The 4942-nt window shown below is 47.5% G+C and overlaps 1 non-coding gene across 1 annotated transcript; it reads right to left on the reverse strand.

Moving 5' to 3' along the window:
* Positions 1–3389: 3389 nt before the first annotated feature.
* On the reverse strand, positions 3390–3463 carry TRNAR-UCU (transfer RNA arginine (anticodon UCU)). Its single transcript has one exon. It is a non-coding gene; the product is annotated as a tRNA-Arg (tRNA).
* Between the last annotated feature and the right edge of the window lie 1479 nt (positions 3464–4942).

Raw genomic sequence — 4942 nt, forward strand, 5'->3', positions numbered from 1 at the left:
AGGATTTTCGATAGCTTTACCACCTTATTGAGATTTCACCCATCGAGATAACTTAGGGCACCTCGACCGAAAAGCCTTTGGTATGAAACTCGTCCCAAGGGAAGAGTTGAACCCGGGGGAAGGTCGAGGTTTTGTTTTAGGCTCGCGTTATTTCTTTTGCTTCCTGTAGGGGAACGGGAACTGCCGGGGATAAATTGCCGTTATTTCCCGGGTTTCCTGGGAATGACCAAGAAATGAATCGAATTGGGCCCGGTATAGCAAATAGCCAATTTTTCTGTTGTCGATTAGGTAAATCTTTAGTAGGGAACCCTGCAGGTTCCTAGCGTTCACCTGCTGCAGTGTCCCTCGTGGATCTTGTGGTGGCCCCTGCTTCACTCGCCAACTACCGTTGCCGTTCCAACGGACGGCTGAGTCAATAACTCCGCCATCAGTAGAAGAGGTTTCGGGTTATACGGTTCGACGGAATCAACGCCGTGGGGTTTATGAATCCGATGCCCTAGACGAGCCAAGCGAAGCGGATACGACGTACCGGCGATGCGCTCTACCCCGATCAAGCTTCCTAGACGGACGCTACAGACTAGTTTACACTGAAAGAACAAGCACCGAATTCCTGAAACACAAATAAATACAAAGCCGTTTAATTCATTCCGCATCTTTTTTATAGGTATTTTCTAGTGATTGAATCAGATCGTTGCCTCCTCCATTCGTCGAAGTGGCTGAAACCCGTCGACTGGCTGAAGCGGTCGACTGGCTGAAGCGGTCGAGTTTTCCGCCATGGACTTCTCCCTCTCTTGCATCAAGGTCAACCGCTTTCAAGATTGTCGATCTCTCGCTCTTGCTTAATGGTCAACCGCTTTCACCGGCAAGAGGTTACGCGGCTGCATCTATTGATGAGTGCAAGCTCGGATTCTGGAAATGGACCTAAAGGCAAGCGTAGCGAAAGGCTTCCCCGAAGGAAGCCTGAGCGAAGCGATCACCTTTCAATTATCCTTAAAGAAGCGATCAACGCTAAGCAGCAGCTTCGAGAATACGAAGCAAAGCCTCGATTACCACAGCTGCAGCTTTGAGAATACGATACGATCAGCGATAATCCAGGCATCCCTGCTAGGATCGCCTCGCTCGCAATCCTGAAGTGAGAAGGTTCTTAGTGTTGACACAGGTTTACCTCTTGCAGACACAGATCTACTTCTTAATACTGAATATTCTCTGCATCAAATCCATCAGTGCCTCGCGCAATTCGATCGCGAGAAAAAAGGCAGCGGTTTCCCCACATGAGCCCTACTTATGCCCGGACTACCCTTATTACTTGTGAATGTAGTATTGTTCTGCAATTCCCTCTGAACGAACCTGGATCGGAATGGGTAGAGGGCAAAAGCGTGACGGAAAGGGAGCTTGCAGGGATGGGCTTCTCCAACATCCCCTGGCAAAACCAATCTAGCCCTCACTGAAGGCCCGCAGGTCGGGGTCATTTTCAACGAAACATACCCGCCAACCCGGTTAAATATTGATCCCCTATAGTGATAGGGTGCAATGAAGTTGATGGCATTTCCGTACAATATTCTGGTGCTGATTCCAGCATTTCCATACAATATTCCGGTGCTGGTTCCAGCATTTCTGGTTCTAGCATTCCCGGTTCCGGTAAGGAAACCCTTCCCTCTTGAGCAAATACTATGTTTCCGATCTCCCAATCCCTTCATTTGTCCTCGGCTTGGGATCCCTCACACTCTATTGCTACGAGTGTGCTTGCCCAAAGGGCAATCACATGCCACGTTTATCCGTCCAGCCGGGCCTGGGAAGGATGGAACGCAAGAATTGCCCGGATATTTGAAGCCTTTTCTTGTAGGGAGGAATGCGCAGAATGAATCTGTTTAAGCAGGGATGGAAGACACAGCGGCGAGGTAAACTTCTGTTTTGTTTTACCCCTAGGCTCCAATCAAAAGGACGCTACCTAAAGTGAGTTTAAAAGCCATATAAATATTTTGTGATATCAAAAATAAGTTGATTTGAACCCGTGTTGCACTAAGTTACTCACGGAAGTATGCATACACTTTAGAAACGTTTCGGGGTAAACACCCATCCGAATGGGTAGAGTCAGAAATCCGGCATTCAAGCTGTAAACTTAGTCCAATGGGACAGAATAAAACTATTCTCTTTGCTTACTTCAGATGCGTAGCCTGGCAAAGTGCTCTCCGAACCGGGCCGGATAGTTTCCTTTCACTCGGCTCACCCACCTGAACTCCCGGCGCCACGGGTTTAGATACCCGAACTGCGGAGCTAGAGATCTTTTTTGAATCTAGTAACCATTTCTTTCATTTTGCCAAATGTCGTTTTGGCAACATTTTGCCTTTCAGCATATTTTTCGATAATGTTTTCAACAAAGTGTTTCATAACTCTTATTCTCTTGAGCTTATACGCATAAGCGTATTTAAAGGCGGCAACATCAATATCGCGCACCACTTCCTGCATGTACAATATGAATTTATCGATCCCCTCGATCTCTATCAGTAATTTTTGCCAGTCTTTTTTCGTTCCTTCGCCAGGTGAACCCGGAGACGTACAAAAAGATCTGGGCGGCATTAGCCGCCAAGGACTGGCGAAATTACAAAAGGATCTGGGCGGCATTAGTCGCCAAGGACTGGCCAAATCGGAATAGCGAAATTCTTAAGCCATCTCCATCGGTTCGGAAACCACACGTTTCTCCGAATCATCGTGACGTACTTCCACGTATCCACTTAAAGGAAAGTCTTTTCATAATGAGTGACCCTCGAAACCGTAATCGGTTAATATACGGCGTAAATCAGGATAATTGGAGGAATGTAAACCAAACGTATCCCACACTTCTCGCTCCCACCGGCCGGCTGATGGAGATATACTGATTACCGAACTTGCAGAAGTGATCTCATCTACACCGATTCGTACACGAATGCATGAGTTATATCGAATGCTTGGTGAGTTATGGACTACTCCGAATCTTCGTTCTTGAGAGGGATAATCAACTCCGCGAATATCGATCGAAATTCCGAGACGTGTATTGGTATGATACCTCAAAAACCACAATAATTGGAATGGATAGTCCGGAGTGGCGCATAATACGCTTTCTTTCTTTGATGTTCGAAATCTATGTATCCGTTTGGGAACCAATGGAACAATAGCAAATTGTTCAAGTGGACTGCAAGCCATGAGAAATTGAAGGGTTTCATAAAAATGCGCTGAGCATTGGTTCTTGGTAATCATGGCTGTTTAAGAAGTGAAGGGAGGGCGAGTAACCCCATATACCACTATAGCGAAAAGTGACCGAAGCATGATGCAGGTTCGGTTGAAAGGAAGAACCCTAAGCCCTGAACAAGGGCAAAGCATTCCCGTAGGTATATGATCTAATGTGCACTTTCCGCATCCTACAGGACTTGAACCTGTGACCTTCAACTTAGAAGGTTGTTGCTCTATCCGACTGAGCTAAGGATGCTGTGCATTACAAACACTTCTAGTAGAGAGAGAATGATAGAACCGAAAGTTATGGGTTTTTCAGTGTGGTCAACGTGGCGATAATGACCGAAAGGAGGGTGGAAACTCCCTCACAAGTTCCCCCCGTGGCCCTTCCTTCCCCGGGGTCCACTCCCTCCTGGAGTTTGCAGAGAGGAAAATGGCTTGCTTTTCAGTGTAGTCAGGTAAAACTTGCTTGCCTTAAAGTTATTCTGTTTCGAAGGGCATGACAAATGCATAGGCTCCTTCCCTTCTACTTGGCATTCGCCAAGTGCTTCCCGGTTCCTAAAAGGTAGGCAGGTGGTATGGGCCCTCTGACTTCTCTCCGGGGCTTTCCTCCCTGCGAAGATCTCGCCGGTGTTACCTGCGGATGGTTGGGACCATAATAAGATAAGAGTTGAAAGGTCCCACGTTTTTTGCCGGGATGTCGTTCAGTCTTCCGTCCCCAATAGATAGGTAATCCGCTCTCTGTAAACGAAAGGAGGGAGAAGTGGCACTCGGGCCTGACCATGATGTGCCTATAGCAGGCAGGGAGCATATCCGCGTCTATCTGGCAACACGTTGAATAGGGCATGGTCACCCGAAAAAGACTCCGATTTGCCAGCTTTCGGCCTCATCTTTCACCAAACTACCGGGCTTGCACGATGATCTTCATTCGTCTGAGACGCTTTGCCTTCAATCGTGCTTTTGCGACATGCTATGGTCTCGGCCTCCCTTCGCGGGTTCTGGTGAGTCCCATGCCTGTATGCAATTCTGGCCTTGCCTCTTTCGACCGCAGATGATCTAACGGCCGCCCCACCTTTTCCATCAATAGGTACTCCTAACGCATCAACTACACAACCTGGCATGGCCTTTCCTACAGGAACATCCACAATAGATCCAGTGCGCTTGACCATATCTCCTTCTTTAATGGCGGTATCACTACCGGATATAACAATTCCTACATTCTCATTCTCAGAATTCGAAGCCATTCCTTTCACACCGCTGGCAAATTCTACCATTTCCCCCGCTTGAATCTTGTTCGATCCATAAACACGTGCAATTCCATCCCCAACCGATACCACTCAACCGATCTCATCCACTGGCAATTTGGTGTAATAGTTGGTAATTCTTTCTTCCGAGATAGTAGATAGTTATTCCGTTGCTCTAGCTTTAAATAATCTCGTTCCCTTTCTCTTCCAGAGATGTATGAGAAAAGATAGAAACCCCACTATAATTACAATCGGAACGAGGAAATCCTGAAACCTAAGAATTGGTTCCATGACCGAAGAGACGTTTGGATCTCCCACGATTTCCAGCGCGGACTGAGGTCGCGTAAGCCTGCGCAGGAAAGAGCCAATTCTTTTGAGGTCCTCGTCCTCGTCGTCCTCCATGTTGAGGTCGAGGCCTACTTCCGGGTACGGGAAAAGCCTTTCCGTGTTCACGGGAAGCAGTGCCAAAAGGCGCCCGTAGAGATGAGTCA

Source organism: Cibotium barometz, unplaced genomic scaffold, assembly GCF_041138505.1.
Source record: "Cibotium barometz isolate CiBa-2024 unplaced genomic scaffold, ASM4113850v1 ctg539, whole genome shotgun sequence".
Lineage (NCBI taxonomy): Eukaryota > Viridiplantae > Streptophyta > Polypodiopsida > Cyatheales > Cibotiaceae > Cibotium > Cibotium barometz.